Here is a 25,366-nt window from a genome sequence, read left to right as displayed (position 1 = left end):
AAAATTAGAAGCCCACTTTTGTCAATTTTGACAAGTGGCCTATTCTAAACGCACTACATATAAAGTGCCAAAAGCATCACTTTTGGAGGGATTCTTTGATTGAGTGAAAGGGAGGGGTGTGTCTTGTGTTCTTAAGTCTCTCTTTCTCTCTTGTGCTCTTTTAATTCTTTGCATCATGGGTTCACCTAAAACTCCACTTTTAACTTCACACAATTATACTACATGGAAAGATATTCTATGGAGTAGACTAATAGAAAAAAGTTTAAATCTATATGTTGATGGTACAATTGTAAAACCCACTAATGTTGATGCACAAGTTGATTGGAAAGTTAAAGACAACTAGGATTTAGGAATTATTAGGAGTTTTGTTCATAAAGATCTCTTCTTCCACATTTCTAGCTTTAGGGATCCCAAGGGTGCTTGGGAGAAACTTGAAGTGGATGAGGAAAAGGGATTCCAAATTGAGGATAATCTATGTCAATTGGATTCTAAGAATTTTGACACAATTCAAGACAATGTCAACAAAGTCAATAAATTAAGAGCACTACTTAAGGATTTTGGTAATCTCATGAAGGATGATAGATTGATTCATCACAACTTGAAGAGGCTACCTTTAGAGTATGCATCTTTTGTTTTGAGTTACAACACCCACAGGTTGAAAATGGGAAGTGCCTTCACTAAGCCTTCATTCGATGCATTTAAAAAAATGATGATGTTGGAACAATCCAAGTTGATAGATATGGGAATTCTCAAGTCATCCAAGTCTACGGCATTAGTGGCTAGTAATGAGAACCAAACAAATCAAGGTGGAAAAAGTTTTACCATAGCAAGAAAAAGTAGTGGAAGCCAAATTCACAATCAGAGATACAACAATCTTCCTCCTCACAACAAGGCAATTCTTCTTCCAACAAGAAGGGAAACAAAAACAAGAAGGATAAACTATTTTGTGCATATTGCAAGAAACCAAATCATGATGAGCATCATTACAAGACTAAGAGAATAGTTGAGTTTGAAAACTTACTTAGGAAGAACAAAATCAATCTGCCAAATGCTTCCAAGGATTCAAATCCATCCACTTCATAGGGAAAAGGGCAAGCATTTATGGAAAGTTCAAGCTATTCAGGGGAATGGATTCTTGACTTGGGTGCCTCACATCATATGGGTTCTTCAAAAGAACATTTTTCTTTATTGAAGCAATCTAAGGGACCTTGCATCTTTATAGGGAATGATACACAAGTGGAAGTTGAGATGGAAAATGGAGAGTTCAAAGATGTTCTCTATGTTCCTAACCTTAGCACTAATCTCCTTTGAATTTACCAAATCACTCACTATGGAGGTGGCAATAAAGTTGAGTTCCTTCCTAATTCAGTAATGGTGTAAAATCTTAATGATGATTCATTAGTTGTAGTGGGTAAAGTTAATCATGACACAAGGCTTTATTCTTTCTCCCACTTTGTGCCTAAGTCTCCTTCACATGCCTTGTTGATACATTCACAATCATAAAGTAAATTGTGGCATGAGTAGTACGAACATATTGCTTTCTATTATCTTCATCAACTTAGCTCAAAAAATATGGTCAAAGGTTTACCTACAATAAACTTTTCTAAGCGTGAATGTTCAACTTGTTTAATGGATATGCATCTAGAAGATAAATTTGACAAAGGGAAGTCTTGGAGCACATCAATTGTTCTTGAGTTGGTTCACATAGTTTTAGTAGGCCCTTTTTCAATGACATCAATTAGCAAGGGTTGCTATGTCCTCACTTTCATTGATCTTTTCATGCTACAGAAGGGTCTACTTTCTTAATCACAAGAATGAAGTGTTTGATAAGTTTGTAGCCTTCAAGAGTCATGTTGAGGAGCAATAAAGTAAAGCCATCAAGGTTCTTTATATGGATAATAAAAGTAGATATGTGAACTCAAGACTTAGAGACTTTTGTGAACTTTAGGGTATTGATCTTCAGAATCCTATAGCATTTAGTGCACAAAAGACAAGTGTTGCAGCAACAAGGATTAGAACTCTTAAGTCAATGGAAAGTTGTATGATTCAAGCTAAGTCTCTTGATCTATCACTTGAGGTAGAAGCTATAAGTAGTGTCAATCACATCCTTAATAGGCCTCCTCATAATATCTTAGATGGAATGACTCATTTTGAGGCATGGTGCAAAAGAAAACCAATTGTGAAACACTTCAATGTTTTTGGTTGTCCAACATGGGCACACATATCTCCAAGGGAATGCAAGACACCACCACCAAGGCCTTGTACTTTCATTGGACATGAAGAAAGTGTTAAGGCATATAGACTTATGGATCCTAATATCATGAGATATTCATAGAGGTGAATTTTCACTTTGAGGAAAGTTCACCTAGTTTACCCTCTAATCCTCTCCATACTTCATACATTGTAAAAACTGGTAGTGACAATAGTAATAGCAATTCAACAAGTTCACTTGTGAGGAATCCTTTTGACAGATGTAGGATGAGGTCACAACATCAAATAATTCCACATGCATACATTGCTACAATGATAGGTCCATGTAATTCAATACAATTGGGTACACCTTGTCTTCCAGTTCCAAAATTAGGGGATGACTACATAACAAATAATTCAGGGTTGTTTGTGGAGTCCTACATAGTAGATCTAGGAGACATTATTGATTATATACATCTTCTCTTTGATGAAGATGATCCTTTTTTAGTTTGCAAGGGAACACTCTAACCCTCGTGTCTATTCTCCACATGATCAGTCTTACAAGGTTGATATGATTGTGTATAATAGTTGCAAGAGGTCTCTTTATCTTTTGAGGAGACAGTTGGTTCTTTGGGATATGTTCTACATTCATCCTTACTAGATCTAAACTTGTTCTTTTCAATAGTGTTGGAAGGGGTGACCATCAATATCAACACAAGGATAGTTGAGCAGTTTTCAAAGACACCATTCATCTTCAAGATTCTTTCTACAAATTGGGGAAGCATCTCATATGTACCTATGACATTATTTCTTCCTAAGGGGAGGAACATTATTCAACAATCATGGATCAAATTTTACATTCATATTTGAGTAGTTATCATTGATCGACATTCTACATTTGGGGGGGGGGACTACCTTGTCTCCTTTCTTCTTCTTCTACTTCTTCTCTCTTATGGGGGGGACTTTTTTCTCTTATGAGGTTTTGTCCTTCTCATACTTCTCTATTGTATATACATGATGTATGTTGTAATGAGGGGGTCTTAATTGCTCCATCCATCCATGCATCTTTTTTTTTCATCTCTCTTTTTGGGGGAGGGTTTTTTCCATGAAGTTTTCCATCTTTCTCTATTTTTAGAGAGATTGCATTGCATTTGTACCTAACATGGCCTAGTAGTCGGGACCCATCATGCATTTTTATTATAGCTTTTGTGAGCTTAAGTGCATTCCCCTAAGTTGCACTTAAGGGGGGTGTTAGTGTAAATAATGAATTATTATTACACTTTACTTAAGTTTACTTAGGTTAATGCATTAGTTTATTATTTATTAGTTAGACACCTAGGAGTATGCATACTCATATGAGTTGTCTTGTTGACAACACTGGAGTTAGCAACTCATTTTGGCTCATGATATCTACAACACAAGAGTTTGCATATTTATCTAACTTGTCATGTAGACAACATAGTTATTTGTACTCTAATTAAGCACATGGTTTCTACAACATCTCTTTATGAGATACAGCTCGGTATTCTTATCCTCTCATCATTGCACTAGCTTCTATGCTCAATGGAGGATAATCCACTCTTGGTAGACATGTGCTTAGTTGTGAGGCTTATCATTTTGCTAACTCCTATTCATTCTAGAGGCCTTTATATACATGCACTTCTAGTGTGTATATACATCAATTCATTCTCATATTGTTATTCTGATCATACTTTATTGGTCCATATTGTGCTATGCTTGAGCTTCTTGATCTTGGTGTGATTTTTCCCTAAGGAAAATTCTTACATGGAGAAATTAGCCTTAGAAGTAAGAAGTTTTTAAAAACTCTAATTTTTTGCTTGTATGGCTACCACATAGGATGCCACATAAATGGTTTCAGCCAAAACCCATGGTGACCTTTTATACCCACTTACATGACCTCATATAAGAGAAATAATTTTCTTCATTAATTTTGAAATAACTATTTCAGCTGAAAGTGTTACAACTAAAATTGTTCTGATCTTAATCATTTTTCCACCTTCACACCACATCAACACTAATTGGCACCACATGGGTTCAGTCGTAACACTTTCAGCCATAACCATTTTGGTTGTAACCCTCCAAGATATCCCACGTGGTGACACAGGTTTGTGCTTTTACCCATATACCTTCATCACTTTTTGCATCAAGTCTTCCTTTCCTTACATCTTTCAAGATATAGCATTTTCTTCCTTATACTCTGAGATAAAAAAGATTGGCTTATAGCCATATCGTACTTCATAAGGTGCTTTGTTTGTACATTTCTTGAGTTGAACTTAGTTTAGTGTATGTATTGTTGTGTTGATTTCTTTTCTCTAGTATTTTGGTGCAACATTCTTCTCATTCATTAGTGTTCTTGCACATTTTATGATGAATCTGTTCCTTCTTTCTGCTATACCATTATACTCTAGAGTTCTAGGTGGTGATACATGTATTTTGATTCTTCTTCATTGCAAAACTCATTGAATTCATTTGAGATGAATTCACCTCCTCTATCTAATCTTAGGAATTTTAGATTCTTTCCTGCTTCTTTCTCAACTCTAGCCAAATACCATTTGAACTTTTGAAAAGCATTAGATTTATCTTTCAAAAACATTGTAGTCATCATCCTAGAATAGTGATCAACAAATAGAATGAAGTATATGTCTCCACAATAGCTTTCTATACCTATTGGTCCACAAATATCTATATCAACTAGTTCCAAAACTTCTTTAGAATTGTAGGACTTACTTCTAAAACTTCTTTTACTCATATTTCCAATTTGAGATTGTTTGTACATGCCCATCTCAGGTTTCTTCAGATAAGGTATGCCTTTTACTCTTTTTTTCTTTCTTATGGTAACTAGGTTATAAAAGTTAACATGACATATCCTTTTATGCCATAGCTAAATTTCCTCTATTTGAGCTTGTAAACATGTAGGGTATCTGAAGGATCATGGTCAACCAAACTATGCTCTTAAGTGACAATAAAAAATCAGCAAATCAAGGTTATGTCAACTTGATGTGCAATCTTCTACTTGTTATCAAATTTATATCAAAAATTTGAGAGAAAAGAATCTCTAGGAAATTGAATTTAGTTTCTAACTACTAGGCCTTATCTTAGAAAAAATAAAAATTGATTGGTCAAAATTTTGAATTTTAATGCAATAGTACAAAAATTTCAAGACAAAAATAAGAAGTGGATGTATGTCTAACCACCTTAGTCAAAATCAAATGATAATATTTTTAAATAATGTTTTAGATAGAGGAAGTAGACTCATGCTTGAATGTGACATATATTTTTGGGTATTTTTATTCCAAATAAATAAATAATTATTAATTTTCTATTTTGGTATTTTTGGAATTAAAAAGCTCTCTTGTCTAACCATCTTAACTAATTTAAAACTTTGTAAAATTTAATTTAATTTTTTTTTTCCTAATAATTGAAGAAGCATAGAATGTGATGCATCTTTTGGATTTAAAAAATATTGTACCTTTGAAAGTTATAGCTATTTTCAAGTAGTGTGTCAATCAGAATATTATACTAACTCCATTAGAATATAAGTAATAATTGTTTAATGAACTCATAATTTGACTAAACTTACATTTATGGAAAGCTAAGAATGTTCTTAAGAAACCCTTTTCCTTTCATCAATTTTTGGTGAAAAAAAAATAGTTAGCTACATGTTTGAAGTAAAAAACACACAAGAACAAACCATAAACACATTTTAAGGATGTTTTAAAAGTTGACCAGATAGGGCTAGTATAAAAAGATATAGTAGGCCTTATAAAGGCATTAATTGTTTTTGTTTAGTATCAAGATGAGTGGGAAAAAAGTTGTAACATATTTTGAAATGCTTTGAGGCATTTTAGAACTATATATTTTTTAGATCGCCACATTTTGGCACACCATGATTCTGCACATACCCTATACTTTTAGTGAGATCTAGGTAAAACAAGTTACCTTTTGTCTAATTACTGGTCCCAACTAGGTTTCCTTTTTTATCCAATAGTTTATCTTTATCATTCATGAATTCTACCTTGTATCCTATATTGTTCATTTGTGCCACAGTGAGTAGATTATGTCTTAATCCTTCAACCCAATAGGAATTTTCACATTTGATTTCTTCATATAATTCTATAATTCATTTTACTTTTACATAACATGGTTCATTGTTTCGAAATCTAACACTTCCACCATCATAGTGTTCTAAATGTTCAAACTTAGTTTTGTCACTAGTCATGTGATGAGAACAACCACTATCTATGATCCATGTATCATTTTTTCTAAAATGAGAAATAAGTTTCATCTTTTCATTTTCCCCTTTATCAAATTCATCCTTGACAACAATATAAACCACTTCTTCTTCATTGTCATTACTATCAAAATCTTTAGCAATGTAACAAGATTCTTACTTTTGTATTTGTAGCCCTTACAGCTCTTGAAGTCTTTCTTACCTTTAAACCTAATATTTCTTTTCTCATCTTTATCTTCTTTGTTTGGACATCTTGATAATATGACCAACCTCTTCACATGAGAAATAAATCAATAGAACTTTGCCTCTAAATTTTTCTTTCCCTTTTGATACTCTTTTTGCAAGTGGGGCTTAATGACTTCAAGGTCTTCATCTACATCTTCGTCTTCTTCACTATCAACCTATTTTCCTTTTGAGTTTCCTTCTTTTGTACCAAGAGTTAGTTTTGCTTTAAATTTAGATTCAAAGTTTCTAGGATTAGGAGCCTAGTTATCAAAGTTATCCAACTCAAAAGTAGCTAATATTTCCATAGGTGTATATAAGGTTATATGCTTTGCAGGATTGCATCTCATCTCTTGAATTGTTGAAACTCTAATTGCATTAATAGGAAGAAGAGTTTTTAGTACCTTGTTGATCAATGTTTCATCAGTTATTTTTCCTCTTGTAGCTCTGATTGCACTCGCAATTTCTTTGATTCTTTCACTATATTGGACAATGTTCTCACCTTCTCTCATTTTCATTCGATCAAACTTATCTCTTAAGCTTTTTTCCTAGCTCTTTGCACATATTTATCACCTCCATAGACTTTCTATAGTTTTTCCCACATATCAAATACAATAGTAAAATCTTTAACCTCATCAAATTTAGAATAGTTTAGAGAGGAAGCTATATCAATCACCATTATATTGTGATCCATTTCTTCCTTCATTTGTTCCATAGTCATAGGTTTAGGTGGTGGCACATATTTTTTTACAAGTAGAATAGACCAACATTGCTAATGCTTGATAGATGTAGCTTCATCAATTCCTGCCATGTTGAAAAGTTGTCTTTGTTAAGCTTAGGAATCTTCCTTCTGTAAGACATCTTGATCTTTAGCTTAGATCCTTGAAACCTTTCCTACAAGCACCAAATTATCTTATAACAATTATTGGAAATAAAGAGAGTACCTGAGAGGGAAGGGTTGAATCATTTACTAAAAAAATAATTCCCTATCCCTAGATGTCAAATTAAACTTTTCACTAATCATGCAATACTATCCAGCTCATCTATAACTAATTCAATTTTGTAACTCAATTAACAAATAAATCTTATGAATATTAAAACTATTTTAACCTTTAGTAACTTACTTGCAGAAACATAAAGCATTAAAAAAAAATATGAACATAGATGACACTAATATTTAATGTGGAAATCCAATTTGGCAAAACCACCATGCAACTAGTCATAATATTTTTCACTCTTCTGAAGTGAGCCTCGTTAGAAGCCAACACTATTTAAGATAACAATACATACTATTAAGTATGACTTTGTTAAAGGATTTAGATCACTTTTTTAGGAGTGGCCTAGTTAGAGGTCTTCAAATGCTTCAATATTGAAATGTCACCTTGTTGGAGGATTTACAATACGATTGCTAAGTCAAATTTGTTAAGAGATTTCTTTGTTGCTACAATAGTTAGAAGGTAACATCAATTCAACCTGATTTATGAAGAGTCTATGTTTTCAGATTTAGATCTTTGTTCTAGGTTGACTTTTGGATCCTTGCTGATCAAATGTTCTTTGTAGCTTATCTTCCATGCTTTCCTACTCTGAATTTTCTTTCACTCACATATCCATCTTATTTCATATTTCACTTGTACATTTTATCCTCACAACTTGACCTTTCATATATATAATAAGCTTTGTCAAGCCAGCTTGAATACCCTTTCAAATAATCAATAAACATCCAAGTAGTTGGCCTTAATCAATTAATTATTAGACAATTTTATTATGTTGTCACTCACTCAATACCAAGATTGAACTCTTGGTTAACACTAGAAGTTCTTCGATGCCTGACCACTCAATTAACATTGCAAGTAGGATATCCTTCTTTAACTAATTGCTCAATTAACACTAAAATATCTTCATTACTTGACTGCTTAGTCAATACTAAAATATTCTTGGTTAATACTAAAAACTCTTTATTTCTTGGTTAATACTAACATTTGTGTAACATCAATGAGAATATATAATTGAAGAATTGTTTCCAACACATACAAGTATTATATACCATTTGAAAGGTCTTGGAATAAACCATCATCTTGGTATTGGTCAAACTTGGTGAGGGGCATCCGAGCAAAATTATTTTTCTATTCCAATACTTTAATGGTAATTTTAAATTAGGATTTATCATCAGTTTTATTTTTTCTCCAAAAGGATTTTCTCATCATTTAAAGATACTTTTCTCAAGTTGTTGCAACCAAATGATGAGTTTTGATCCAGATTTCAATTTCGAAGAGAGGAGAGAGGCTTTTCTTCAGTAGTTGATGAAGAATAAGGAGGAAACATGGCATAATAAAATCAAATTTGGCCCTCTTGCTTCTTTTATTTCTTCTGCTCTTGTTTCATTTTGTGGGGTTAGTTCCAGCTTCCTAAGCAAGTTTTCACAACTTGGTTTTGTGCCATTCTCCAACATTTTCTTTTGTATGGGTAGTAGGTGTATGGTTTTTCTTGTTGAGAAATAAATGGATTTAATGGGACTCAAAAATGCATTCTTTTTTTGAGTACCATTCTAAATTTGAGCCCCTTCAAGTACTTTTCTTGCATGTACACCTGGCTATCATTTTAAGGCCTATGAGGTGTGTTATGTTTCTATCACCTTGCATTCAGTATATCCATGGGTTGTCTAATGATAAATTGTCATTCAAAGCCATTCTATGATGTTGAAATTGAAAGATTTGGATTGAATTTGATAATATTATATAGTTTTGACTATATAGGCTTTTAAAAAAAAATCAATTTTAATGTCAATTCATGGCTCGGGGCCTAGTTTTTCAAATCAACACAAGAGGCACTATTTTTATTTGAAATATACACTATAATATACTGCTGAAACTGAGAGAAGCCAAAATTTTCACTTCTATAGTCAAATTTTACACAGGTCTTTAATGGAAGAAGCTACAGGAAGATTTATAATTTTGGGGCATCCTCAGTATTTATGCATATTTGTTGTTTCATAAGGAATAATTTGTAATTGTGATCAGTTTTAGATAAGATCAAATGCATTGAAAATCATAAAGAAAGAATTAAATGTTTTGAGGGAAGATGCAGAGGATAAAGTTTTTTCAGCAAGAGGCAGTTGAAGATTTGCACAACAAGGGTAGAATAAGACAAACAAGATTAGATTAAGATCTCCTGCACAATTGATGTGTATCTGATTTTCCTTCAAAAAGGGGTTACCTCATTACTTTAAGGAGATATATCAGATACTCTATAATACCATTAATGAGTTTTGATTACTAGTGTAGAGGAGAAACAAGATGAGTTCAATAGCAACAAAAAGAAGAGTTTCAAGAGGACACTTGGTAGTATCAGATTTTGATCTGAGAGTCTTCTTCCTATCTATATATTCTTCTTCTTTACTTATTGTAAGGGTTCTAATTATGGATAATTTTCTCATTTTTGTGATACCATGGTTGGTTCTAGTTCTATTTTCTATAACTGTGATACCATTCTTTGTATTTCTTTGTTATGAACAATACTGTTGTATTTTCTTTTGAAGCAATTAGTTAAACAATCAACTATTGTGTATCCTCTGAGTTTTTTGCATACATCATGATGTATTGATTTCAAGGAAATTAATAGAGAGCTTTGTTTGAAGTTTCATTCTGAAATTTGTCTTCTTTATATGGGTTTGTAGTTTTCTGTTGACTATGTACAAGGTTCTTTTATCTAGTTGTAGCTTGTTTTTTGAAGTTGTATGTCATTGTGTATCTTGTTGTTGGGTCAAGGACTTGAGTAAATTTCTTGATATGCATTGATAGAATTGCAAGGATCATAGGAGGATATGATAAATATGAATTTCATTTAAAGATAGATGTTTATTTGCAAGGTGATTAGATAGATCAAATATTTGAGAATACGAGTATATTTTGGGTATCCATGTGTATATTCTAGCTTAGTGAATGCACAATGGATAAGGGACTAATCAGCTTGGAGATTACATGTTCTCATTGTTGCATACCTAGGTTATGTTGATATCCAAATCATTAATCAAATTTCTTTTCCCTTTATGTTTAAGAGATAAAAAGGAGTTTCCCTCACTTAGTTTATCAAATTCATGAGTTATGTCTATAGCTATTTCATATCCATGATTGTTTGCATAAGCCTAGAAGATTCAGGGGTTTTTATCTATTATATAGATTCAATTATATGCTTTGACACTGCTACCATATAAAGAATCTGAGGTTCACTCACCTAGGTCTTTCAAAGTCTAAATAAGAAGGAGAGTAAATAGCCTTATAGTTGGCCCTAGTGTCTGAACAGGTGCATTGAACATGGGAATTATTTTCCCCTAGGTGTATGTGTTCTTATCGTTGGGTTGTTCAAAAGTTGTTAACTTAGAAGACAACAAAATGGTGACTCTATTGGGGATAAGGTTGCAATAAACCTTGCTAGAATGTCAAGAATAGTTGATATAAATTGAATATCTCAAAACTTAACTTATCTAGGACAACAGTAACTTTGAAGGTTGAATGAAAATTGCATTGTTACTAGTATTTCCATCATCAATCAGTTCAATTGAGAATTGTCATCAAAGTGTTGTAGTGTTTAGAGTCAAGAATGTACAACAAGGTTTGTTCTCGTTTTCAAGTTTGTAAATCTACTAGAATGGTTTGATGATTTGTATATTTTCCTACAATTGAAAGTTTGGTTTAGATTTGTCAAGTGACAAATTATGTAACATTTATCATGTTGTGAGTGGTGACTATGTATCTCTATACTAGTGTATTGTATTTGATTTAATGTTTAAAAAAAGTTTTTAAGGACTTTTAGGTTGTCTGGGTAGATTTGAAGCTCTTGATAGTAGTTCTTGGAAAAGAAGTTTTGATTCTTGATTTGATGTTTTGAGTGTTGTATGCTTCTTCTGTTAAAAGAAGTTTGAATGTTAGAAGGTGATCATAGTTTTGATTTCTCTATTCTTTTTAAGGAGGTGATGACTCTACATAGTTTTGATCAAAGGTGGGGAAAAAGTTTTAGTTTGCACTCATGCCAAATCAGTAGATGAAAGTTTCATGCATTAGCACTAAAAGGTATTTTTCTTTTCATGAGTTTCATTTTTATGGAAAGCCAAGTGTTAGAAATTAGTGCCTCATTTTAGTGATTTTCAACACTAAAGAGAGAGATAATTTTTTTTTTTAAAAGATGGATTCAAATCTCATATCTAAGGTTAGTCTACCAAGTTTTAAAAGCTTGGAAACTATGGTTAGTAATATTTCTATGCTAAACAAGAAAATCCAAAATATGATTGTGAGTATAGTAAAAAGGGTAGTAGGAAGTACTCAAAGTCTAAGTGTTGAGAAATGTTAGCTAAATTTTAAATCAACAATAATGAAGATTCATTTTCCTTCTAGACCTGAGGAATCTTCCTTACCTAGTATTTTCCTAGATATCTTTGTCCCAATTCAATTAACTAGCTAATACCTATAAGATTACAAGAGCTTTTGCAAGCTGAAGAATTCATTAAGAAGATGGAAAGTGATAATAATAGTGTTCATGTTGTATCTTCTAATGATGATGGTATATGTGTTGAAAGTCAAGATGAATGTAATAAATCCATAAATAATGTTAATCTATCTTTTGAGTGTGAAGAGAAAGATTTTAGAGTTAGTGAATCAGATGATTTTAGTTAGCATGAGGAAGATAGATATGTAACTAAAAAAGAGTCTTATGATAGTGAGTATAAGAGTGAAGAAGTGTATAACAACAATAGAGGTGATTCTTACTATGATGAAATGGGTGTAGTGAGGCTTCTAATTTTTCAAATTTTACTACTAATGTTTCTACTATTGTAAGCTCTTCATGTCATCTACATAATAATCACAACCAAGAGGAAAAGATTTGTGAGGAAGTCTTCCTGAGCCCTGATGAAATTTCAGCTTTGTTAGCTTGTGATTTTGAAAAATATCTAAGTACTTCTAAGGATGCTCATATTTTCCCTTATGATGTTTGTTCATTTAGTCAAGTCACTTCCCCAATGTTTGATTTTGAGAGAGATACGAAATTAGAACCATCATTTTAAGGCTTTGGAGGTGTATGTGATAGTTTATCAAATGTCTATGCACATGACAACTTGTTAGATGTGGGGGATGTGATTGAAGGGAAGTTTGGTACTGTTTCAATTTTTTCTCATGTTGGTGATAGTGTTGAAATAAGTTTTGATGTTTCATATGATGGAGAGGAAAAAAGTGATGGTTGTATTTCTAATTCTAAGTTTTCCTTTTATGCTGATAAATCTTCTAACAATCAGTTTGATGAGTTTAAGGTGTTGTCTAATAGTTTATTAGATGAAGACTATGACTATGATCAGCATATTTTACATCAACATTTTTAGGATAGTTTTTCAGATTTGGTGACTAATTAGTTGTTTGAGTGTGAAGGATTTTTAGTGAATGGTGAATATGATTGGATGAGTATCAGGACTACAAGTGAGCAAGAATCATATTTTATGTACTCCTAACATCCAGTTACACAAGGTGAGTTACAATTTCTTGGCATGTCCAACTTTTTGAACAAAGTGGAATATGAAGCCTTTGTGTTTCTAGTTAATAACATGTATGAGTCTTTTGATATTGAAGACTTTCAATTTTCTTTTTGTATTCAAGTGCATGCTAATATGCATTTTCCTAGTGAGCAAGATGAAGAGAGTTATTCAAGTTTTTACATGATCTATGAGAATGATTTTGTTTCACCTAATCTGCTAATGATAAATTCTAATGTGTATGGTGAAACTAATGGAAATGATTATAGCTTACCTCATAGAGATGTAATTTAAATCATGTGTTCCATAGAGGTAAGATGTTTTGAGAAGTTTTTGGTGGCCCTGGGGCCATCATGTTGTACAATTAGAGTAGGTTTTCCTATTTTCAATTAGCTATTTCAAAGGAGTTTTTTGTTGGAGTGGTCTCCTACCTCTAGAGATCTAAATCCTTTTCATGTCTACAAGGGGCATGCATCCCTAGATAGAGCCACTAATGGGACTCAAAATTGCATTCTCATTTTGAGTACCATTCTAAACATGTGAGCCCCTTTAATTGTTTTTCTTGCATGTGTACCTAGCTTCAAGGCCTATGAGGTGTTTTATGTTTCAAAAACCTTGTATTTGGTATGTCCATGTGTCATATAATTATAAATTTCCATTCTAAGTCATTCTGTGAAGTTCTATTTTGAGCAATGTTCTAATCTACATTTTTGCCCAAGTGTTAAACAATGACAAGAAGCCTAGTTTGCATTTGAATATATTGCACCTAGTTATTTTTCATGACGTTCCATGTTGGGAGTGTTTAGTGTACATATCAAAGAACCTATTTTTCATTTTTCAAGTTATTTTGATATCTTTTGAATTCACCAAAGTTGGTTGTTTACTATCATCATGAACTTGCATATTATTTAGACATCCAGGAGGCCTTGTTTGACCAGTTATAACATTGACCTAGTTGACCCTAATGATAAAATTCCTTTTGCATTCCATTCAAAAGGTCAGACACTTTCTATTCTTCAGGTGTAAGCCTATGAAAAATCTATTTGAGCAATTTTCAAATGTGATTCCAAATGCAATTTGTGAACTTTTACTAGTGTCATAAAATTCAAATTGGTCAGTACCCCTATTCAGGATGTCACAGATATCAATTCATGATAGATGAGACTAGTTGGATTGGAAAACTACATTCTACTTTTAAAATACTTCAAGTGTGCTATTTTTTAAGTCTTGATGAATTTGACTGCACACTTTCCCAGGTCCATTCCATTTGTGAAAATCATTATTCTGCCACTATTCCCTATCTTGCAATTCTAAGTACCTCAATTTGCACACTTGCAAAATGTGTTCAGTTATTTGTCATGAGCCCAAATCATAGATCTATAATCTCCTTGTGATAGTGAACTAATGCCTCACTTTTCAATCCCCAAATATTTGGTTGCCCTATTTTTGAAGCCAAAATTGAATGCATTTTATGGTCTTCTAACATGTTAGAAAGCAACTTTGACGGTCATCATCTTTTGACCCAGGTGTCATCATGACACAAAATATAATAAGGTAAGAGAGTGCAAAACAAAAGATCAACATGTTAGTTTTCAGAGCCTAATTATCTATTTTAGTTAATTTTTAAGGTCAATCAGAGCACCTCTTGGCATGAAATTTGCAGTTTGTAGAAAGTGGTCAAAATGAGTTTTAAAGTTTTATTTAGTGGTTGAGTCAAAATATAATTAGTATTAGGTGATAAATGGATCAAAGTATCAAATTAGGTGTTTTTGTTTGAATTTTTTCACAGCTAGACCCACTTTTAGGCCTGATTGACTTCACTAGAATGGTAAAGCATTGGGAAATTGAAGGTGCTCAAAGGATAGATTATAATGATCTTCAACATTATGATAATAAATCTATACATGTTTCTTGTATAATCTTATTGAAGGTTAGTGATAAGATTTGGGATTGGCACCTATCATTAACCATAAGTGAATACAATGTGAGAGTTTCTCTATGTAACCATATTTTCAACACTTTTCACATTGGAGATATGAAGGGTAGAGCCAAAATATTATTTTGAAGGGTGTAGCTCGATGATTGGTGAATAATGTATTCTCGTTAGTGTAATTATATGAAGGATGGACCAAAGTCATTTACATCACTAACATATGTGTTTTTATTTGGAAAATGTGAAATAAGAATTTTAAAAAGGAGGAGATGTTTTGTTTCACATGGCCTTCCTTTTTAATTTGTTAGCATGGGTATCTTTGATGAGGAATTTTTAATTTGTTCTCCAACTGTGTTATTTCCCACTCCAATAAAAAAATCTTCCAAGTCAATCCTCTAAAATCACTTTTCACAAATAGATGATGATGCTAGTATGGACTATGTATGGAAAATTCGCAAAGAAGGCAAAAGTTATTATGTGGAGTATTGATTGACAACACTTGAGGAGTGCACAATGAATGAAGCTTTGGGCATCATTCTGGTAGAGAGATTCCTAGTGGTAGAGACCCTATCCCCTATCTAGAAAGGAGGTAGTATCACTCCTCTCCTTTTTCCATCAATGTCTTATGATAGAATTGAGATGTGAGCTTAGTACCAGGGCAAGATTTCACTATGGAGGTTGAGTTACCATGTTTGGGTTGATCATTCTACCCCTGCAAGCATGTGGGAGTATAGAAATGACACTTGAAGGCTTGACAGGGGTGTGATGAGTAAAAGGGAGAAAGATCAAATTGTACTCCATTTTGGGTGGCTAAACATGTCAAAAGGGAGGGATTCATTTCTAGAAAGGGTAGACCAAGAGCCGAGGACTTCCAATTTGATTGTCGGATAGTTTTTTATAGAGAGGTACCTTGTGGAGGGGATTTAGTAGTCGTAGATGTTGTGGGGAAGCATGAATGAAGCTATAATCCACATAAATGGTAAGAGTAGGGTAGTCCATGGTAGGGAAAATGCTTGAGAGGAAGCCTAGTTAATATCCCACCTGGGTATTTTAAATACATGAGCACACATTTGGTTAGTGTCTTAAGAGACATGATGGCTCTTGTAGTTGTTTCTCACTTGGAGGGGCCTGCTCGTGGCCAACCTAGTAGATATGAGGCAAAATTTTGACTAATCATGCCCAAACATGAAGTGCCATGTGGCACAACTTAGTAAGACATCGTGAGTTTGTAAGGAGGAATGAAGAGGCTTCTGATGTTATGGTAGTTTTTAGTGTTGGAAAAGGAAAATTGAAGGCTCATAATGATACAAAGGCTTTGTAAGATCATAAGATGGAGGTTGTGGAGCTCCAAAATTATGTCATTATGATGCTATGACCAATCGCATGGTCAGAAGATAGAAAATGGAGGCTTACAACCTTATGAAAATCGTAAGATTAGAAGGATGAAATATTGAAGGTTACGATCTCACATGAGTCATGTGGTTGGGAGTCTTCTGGATGAGGCTTACGATGCTATGAAATGTGAAATGTTAGGAGATCGCAAAGAGAAAAATGAAACTTAAGATGATATGATTTCATCATGAGATCGTATCATCATAAGTTTGTAGTGTGTAGAGGGGAAGATTTAAAATTCAAATGTTTCAAGTAATAAAATTATGTGGAGCCCATTCAAGTAAGGTGGCAAATAGAAAATTGACAAGTGGTACCTGAGTGATAAGGTTAGGTATAAAATAATATTAATATTTTATTGTTGCTCCAATTTGGATGCAGAAAGGTTGAAATTGAAAGATTTGAATTGAATTTGATAATATTATTTAGTTTCAACTATATAGTCTTTTAATTTTTTCAATTTTAATGTCAATTCATGGCCCAAGGCCTAGTTTTTCAAATCAACACCACATGCACTATTTTTATTTGAAATATACACTATAATATGCCACCGTGTTGGAAATATTATGAAAATCTAAGTTACTGAGAGGGGAGGGGGAATCAGTAACTTCTAATACTTTTATCTCAATTAGTAATTAAACCTTTATATGAATTCTGATCTAACTTCATACATGAGAAACATGAAAGCATATATAACACTTTGACACATAGATTTGGTGACCCAGAAACCTTCCAAATACAAAGTAAAACTGGGGGGGGGATGATACCCACAAGCTTTAGTACTACAATATAAAATTGGCTAATTAAGGCTTACATTGATCACTTCTAATGATCTACCCTATTAGGAGCAATAAGGACTTCTAGGTCCACCTTGCAAAAGGACTTACAAACATACAATGAAGTATGCACACAATAAAGAGATTTACATATGACTTTTAGGTCTACCTTGTTAAAGGATTTGACCGATCCACCGATTAGGATGAAGTAGTAGCTAATCTCTGATCTACAACTTAGTTTGCTGAATGAGATTCCTCTTAATGTACAAATCACCTTGCTATGATAGATGAATCTTTGTTCCTCCTTATACTATTGTAGCCTTTTTAATTTATGCTTCTACTCTTTTATAATGATTGCATTACTCCCTTTTCAATTCCATACATATGTTGGATGTAATACAATACATTACATATATATCAATCCAATTACACAATTACAAAGTCAGCCACAATACAAGTTTTCAAAAATATTATAAAGTTGGCTCAAATGTAAACACCTGGGTTCTGAAGACTGACTTGGTGAGGTTTTGATACTTGGTATCCACTTTCACTACTCGACATTTTCATGCACTCAGTAGAAGTAGAGGCTTGGTCCATACTGATCACTTCCAAGTAGTCTTGAACTCAATCTGCACTGGTGACTTAGCGAATACTATGAAACTCGGCATATAAATTGAATTACTTGATTCACACTACCTCACTTAGTCATTGTTTCCACTACAAGCTCGATATAAACTAAATCACTTATTTAAAACTGAGTAGCTCTATTAACACTAGACTCACATCGCATCAACTGTGAACTCGGTAAGCACTGCACAACTTGGTTTTCATTGGTAAACTCAACATACACTAAGATGCTTGGTTTACACTATTGATCTGCACAATAGTTGTAACTACTAAGGATACATTGGAATTTGTCCAAAGGACTTGGTAGCAACTATAGAACTGGGTAACAATTGAAATACTTGGTTAGCACTATTAACTATACAATAAGCTCAGTAGATACTTACAATCTGAATAAGTATATGTCAGTAATAACAAACTTAATTGTTATGTCAACAATCTCCCTCTTTGGCATTAGTGACAAAAACACTTATCAGTCAAAATTGAATTAAAAAATTTCCTTAGTACCTCTATCCATCACCTTGTGTCTCCAACTCGATAGAGTATTCTATTTTTTAGATTTTTCAAAATTGCTTTTGTAAGATATATTCTTCTTTATGGTAAGGCTCCTCTATAGTATAATATACAATATACTATACATCTGAATACATCTCCTTTCTATATACTTGATGTACACTCTTCTTTTCATATTTATACTTTTTTTTTCTATCTCTCCCATTTGTTATTATTTTCTCTACATGGTAAGGATTTTTACATTTTTCTATAATACATTTTTTCCCCCATAACTTTTACATGTTTATTCTCCCTTACATATTTTTAAATCTTTCTCCCCCTTTTTTTATATTAATGCCAAAAATTTATTATATATATATTTACACAATGATGCCAAAATGAGACAAGAAGTATAAATGTACCTTCAATATGAGTGCCAAATTCTTGTCCCAATCCTCTTGCAAGACCTTGCATGTGTGTAGTGTAATTTGCACTTTTGCTGACAACTCAATCATACGGTCTATGATAGAGAAATTATTATTGTGGATGAGGGTTTTCGAATGTGCAATGTGCTTTTGCAGTGCATCCATGTTGGGGAGTATCATATTTTTAATATCCACCAATGTAGACCTGATTCTTGCTTCTTCTCTAAGCAATTCAACCTACATATCTATCAAAAATCTGATCTTCTTGAAATGTACAAAGCTTTAACTTAGGTCAAGCTATAATTGCTGAGCACTTACTCTGAGATCTTCATCAATCTTGGACAATTTGTCCTTTATTTCTGTAGTAAAGCTTGGAATCCCACATAGTTTACCAAAAAGTAAAGTTACATTTGTACAAGAAGTTTCTAGAGAACCCAAAATAGTAGATAATTCTAGTTGGTAAATAGAAATTTGTTGAGAAATGTGCTCTAACACTTTATTTTCAAACTTTTTCTCTACTTTCTATAATAATTTGTCTTGTCCATCTAGATCTTCATTATACTTCTAGACTGCTTCTACCAACTAAAACAAAATTGGCTCAAAAGAATCAATCTCTATACCTATAGCCTCTACCAAAATATTATTGGCATCCTGAATGATTTTAAATTCTTTATCTCTTTCTTCTCTTAGTCTCTACTGCTTAGCTTTCTTTTGGAGTAATTTTCCCAAGGTTTGCATTTGATCAAGAGTAAGTTTTGAAATATACCAATTTGGAATCACAATTTTCTCATCAAGATCAACATCCTCCTCCTTTTCTTTTCCTTTATCCAAAAATTTTGTGCTTGGTTGAAACTTGTTCTCAACTTTCCTTGCACTTATTATTTGTGTACTTGGAATTAAATCAAGAGTATAAATAGTGGGGCTTACTGCAAAAATTGATATTACACTTATCGTAGAAATACTATTAGAAGTACATGTTAAAACCAAAATTAATGTATCCAAAAATATTAAAGAGGGAAGAGTTTATAGCTTGGTAGATGAAGTACTTGGTACTTTAGTTAATGATGTTATGAGTTGGATTGGTGCAAAAATTGATTAGATGGTTGTGCTTGGAGTGATAGACATAATCAGTCCTGAAGAGGTTGTCTCCATGCTTGATGTTGTCAATACTTTTCTTGGAGAATGAGGAAGTGAGGCTATAGCCATTGTAGCAATCTTAACTAGGTAAATTTCCTTTGTATCCTAAGTTTCTTCCTTGGTAGCCTCTTGCTCCTATTCCTCTTCATTATCAATGTTATCAAAATGTGTTGTCTCTTCATCATTTTCCTCTTCATCTTTTTCTTTTTCTTCTTCATCATCATCATCATCTTTTTCACTTATGATGATTGGAAAATCACTCAGTTTATGAAGAAGATATACATTCTTCCATGTATTTATTGCATTCTTCACAACATGCTTTATGTCTTTTATCAATACAAGGCAAGTGTTTAATTTCAAGGTTAGTTTTTCTTCATTCTTCTTCATGGATTCATTCACCTCTTGTCAGTTAGGCTTGGCATAATCTATCTCAGGGTTCACTCATATATATCTTTAGCAGTTTGCTTTGCAAATTCCCATCTTGGCTTGATCTTATCCATCAAAACACTAGGAATCTAAAGTGTAAGTTGATCGAGTGAGTATTTCCACTTAGCCATTTTATCCATCACTAGATCTTCAATCTACTTCTATTCTACTTCAATCCTGATCTCATACTTCAATGCCTTGAAGTTGGTTATGTCATTCCCTAACTAAAAATTCTTCAATCTATCCTAGAAGGTGGGTGGAGGTTTCTTGAATATTATGTCTTCTCCTTCCTTGTCTAATTTCTTCCTAGAGGATCTCCTGTTGAACACTACAATGTATGGCTTAGTAGGCTTGGTAATGATTACCTTGCCCTTTTTCTTTAGTGGCTCTTCCTCCTCTAATTTTTCCTCATCCTCACCTTTTCCCTCAATTAATAAAAGAGTAGAACTTGTTTTCAATTTGGAAATTCTCTTTTTTTCTTTATTTACCACTTGAGGGAGTTTGATCTATAGTACTATCATGGCCTTAGCTTCATCATATGTACCAAAATAGGCTACCTTTGGATCAACTAGTTCATTAATTAGTGCCTCAATAATATCTTTCATTTCATCAATATTAACCTCATATCTAAGAGGTTTTGCCAATGCAATTCTAGGCCTAGCTACCGAAATGTATACTTTATCACTATCTACCATAAAACATATATCATCCTTGTAATCCTCAACTAGTTTCTTGAGGATTCAAAATCTATTATTAATTTTCTCCTTGAATGCATCAAAATAATTATCAATAGTACTATTATAATTTTCACCCATGTCAACAATGTACTCATTAATTTGATAGAGTATAGGCACATCTTTTCTCCATACAAAAGTGCCTTTTGAAGGAAAGAATTTTTGAACATAAAAGAATAAGCATGTCAATAGAGAGAAAAACTTACATGGATTGTTCTTTGATGTTTTGATGCTCTCCATGTTCTTGCTGAATTGTTTCAACAGTAACAACAAGGTCAAAAGAAAGGTTGTTCTTGACTATCTTTTATACCAAGTCTACTACCTTGCATGGCACACAATTCAACCTGCTTGAACTATAGATCTTGTGTGAAATGACATGGATTCCAAACTTCAATTCCATATCAATTATGTTGCTTATTTTCATACCTCTTCTATCCCACTCTAGTAGGGTTTTCTTCTCCAATTCAGCCTAACCTAGGGTTTTGGTTGTCTTAGCTTTTGCTAGCATGGGAGACTAGTGATCCTATGAATCATTTTCTTCATGATCAAAATTGGTTGCTCCAACCATAGCTATCCATTGTGAATCTGATTAAGAATAAACCTAATCCATTTCACTTGGAATTCATGGGGCATGTGAGGAATAAGGGTTAGTCCTTTAGCCTCAAGATGTTTATGTTCAAGTTTCAAAATGTCATTCACACATAAACTTTCTAGGGTTTCATCCATTTCTAGTGTACTAATTTCTTGAATCACACATTTAAAATAAGAATGGATGTCATTGATTAATAGTACCTTGGAAGGGATTTGAGAATATGTTTCACTCGGGTCTAAGGTTTCACTAATTACAAGAGTGAGCTTGATGTCTAGTGCCTTCCATTCTACACCATGAACTAGCATATCTAAACCTCACTTTGCCTTGCTATTGTTGGATGTCATCTTCACTCAATAGGGTTTGAGAGAATTCGAAGGTTTTGACAACAATTTTCTCAAATCACTTGAATGCTCTTGAAGATCACACTATGTAATAGCTCTTAAAATTTCATGGTAAAAATCACTTCAATTTCATTCCTTTTATCAAATTTCATCAAAAATTCTTGGTACAAATGTAAGATCAAATTGACAAACTATCATCCACTTCCTTTTAATGAACACTCGGTGAAGTCTTCGTGACTCAGTAACCATACGCATCTTGATTACTCTTGACCTCGCTCGGTAGAGTATATAACCCGTCCTTTCTTAGTAAGACAATAACCTAACCTTTCTCAATGATATCTTTCATTTGTTACTCAGTGATTCCTTTTGCATCTTGAATGTTGGTTTGAATTTTTCATCTCACTGACTAAAATTGATATCTAATGTTTCATTTAGTATCACAATTCTAGTACTCCTTTGAGAGATCAAGTAGAAATGGTGGTCACTCAATTCTTGAGTGACTTGTTCATCATCGCTTGGATTTGCATTTACAATAGACTTTGGAACCCATTGTTGTCTCATATCTTTTCTAATGTTATCAACCTTTGCCTTCTTTTCATCTTCAATTCTTGCAGTATTCATGCAGTTCTTGGCAAGATGACCAAGTTCAGTACAAATGAAACATCTTTTAGTAGTATCTTTTTTCCTTAAATGATGCTTTACAAAATTCATTCTAGTTTGTCCAAATTCTCCACATTAATGACATCTGCACTATGTGTTGTAGTCCAAACCAAATATAGCTTCTATAATCTATTCTACTAGATTCAATATCTTGGTTCTGCATTCTGATGACTTGTGTCCATATTTCTTACATTTTTGACATATGCCTTCAAATCTTGGTTTTTCTTTGCATTCATTAGCCTTATGACCATGTTGATTGCAATTATAGAACTTTCCATTGAATTTTGGCTTCCCATTGCTCCAACATTTGTTTGATGTATGATCTATCTTACAACAGTGATTGCAAGTAGGTCTTTGATTATTTTGAGCTCTTGCTTGGATGATTCTCCTTCTTCTATATATCTAATTCCTATTTTTCCTTTTTGTTTGAAGTGAATTTGCTCATTCAATTGATTCATGTCTACTTGGGATTTCAAAATTCTTTCATTGGTTTGCCTTTCAAAGTTTAGATCATTTTGTAATCTTTCATTTTCTAACCTTAGATGTCAGATTTGTTCATTTGCATTGGTGAGTTTATTTATGAAGTTAGCTTGTTGAATAGATAAATGTTGAATCCCATTGTCTTTTCCTTCTATTTCTTCTTTTATCTTGTTTTTCTCTTCCATAACTTCACATAGTCTTACTGACTAAATTTATTATTCTCTTCTTAGTTTTCTTACTTCTTGTTGCAGTGAACCATTCTTTTCAAGGAGTTCCTTGATTGCTTCATTGCCTTCATCTAGGTTGCTTCAATGAAGGTCTTCAATTCTTTCTTCAATGTATAGATGATCATTCATTTTAATTGCAAGATCTTTTCTTCTTTTTAGGGATTGAGAGAGTTACTCCTTTGTTTTCTTGAGTTGGGCAATAGCCATTTCCAAATCTAGCTTCTCATTATCAATAGCCTTGTCAAGTTTGAATAACTCCATGGCCTTTGATCTTTGTGCAAGTTGTTAAACTTTTCTCTGAGAACCACAATTCTCTGATACCAATTGTGGGAAATATTATGACATGCTAAGTTATTAAGAGGGGAGAGGTGAATTATTAACTTCTAAAACTTTTATCTCAATTAGCAATTAAACCTTTATATCAATTTTGATCTAACTTCATACATGAGAAACATGAAAGCATACATAACACTTTGACACAGATTTGGTGACCCAAAAACCTTCCAAATACAAAGTAAAACTTGGGTGGGAATGATACCCACAAGCTTTAGTACTACAGTACAAATTTGGCTGGTTTAGGCTTACATTGATCACTTCTGATGATCTGCCCTGTTAGGAGCAATAAGGACTACTAGATACACCTTTGCAAAAGGGTTTACAAACATACAATGAAGTATGCACTTGATAAAGAGATTTATATAAGACTGTTAGGTCTACCTTGTTAAAGGATTTGACTAATCCACCTATTAGGATGAAGTAGTAGCTGATCTTTGATCTACAACTTGGTTTGCTGAATGAGATTCCTCTGAGTGTACAAATCATATTTTTGTGATATATGAATCTGTGTTGCTCCTTATACTATTGTAGCCTTTGTAATTTGTACTTATGCTTTTTTATAATGATTTCATTACTTCCATTTTGATTCCATACATATATTAGATGTGATAAAATACATTACATATATATCAATCCAATTACACAATTACAAAGTCGGCCACAATACAAGTTTTCACAAATATTACAAAGTTGGCTCAAATGTAAACACTTGGGTTTTGAAGACTGACTCGGTGAGGTTTTGATACTTGGCATCCACTATCACTGCTCAACATCATCATGCACATAGTAGAAGTAGAGGCTCGGTGCATACTAATCACTTCCAAGTAGTTTTAAACTTGGTATGCACTAGTGACTCAGCGAATACTGTGAAACTCAACATATAAACTAAATCACTTGATTCACACTGCCTCGCTCGGTCATTGCTTCCACTACAAGCTTGGTATAAACTAAATCACTTATTTAAAACTGAGTAGTTTTGTTAACTCTAGACTCACATAACATATACTATGAACTCAATAAGCACTGCACAACTTGGTTTGCACTGGTAAACTCGGCTACACTAAGATGCTCAATTTACACTATTGATCTTCACAATAGTTGTAACTACTCGATATAAACTAGAATTTGTCCAAAGGACTTAGTAGCAATTATAGAACTCGGTAACAACTAAAATGCTCGGTTAGCACTATTAACTACCAAATAAGCTTGGTAGATACTTACAATCTGAATAAGTGTGTCACTAATAACAAACTTGACTGTTATGTCAACAATCTCCCCCTTTGGCATTAGTGAAAAAAACACTTATCAATCAAAATTGAATCCAAAAAGTTCCTGAATACCTTTATCCATCACCTTGTATCTCCAACTCGGTAGAGTATTCTATTTTTGAGATTTTTCAAATTTGTTTTTATAAGATATATTCTTCTTTATGGTAAGGCTCCTCTATAGTATAATATATAATATACTATACATCTAAATGCATATCCTTTCTATATACTTTTTGTACACTCTTCTTTTCATATTTACACTTTTTTTTCCTTCTATCTCCCCCATACAATATAAGTTTTCACAAATATTACAAAGTTGGCTCAAATGTAGACACTCAGGTTTCAAAG

Source organism: Cupressus sempervirens, chromosome 6 (assembly GCF_028749045.1).
Source record: "Cupressus sempervirens isolate cs-2001-9-10 chromosome 6, ASM2874904v1, whole genome shotgun sequence".
NCBI classification, from domain to species: domain Eukaryota; kingdom Viridiplantae; phylum Streptophyta; class Pinopsida; order Cupressales; family Cupressaceae; genus Cupressus; species Cupressus sempervirens.
The sequence above is the reverse complement of the archived record's forward strand: the minus strand, read 5'-3'. Positions refer to the sequence as shown.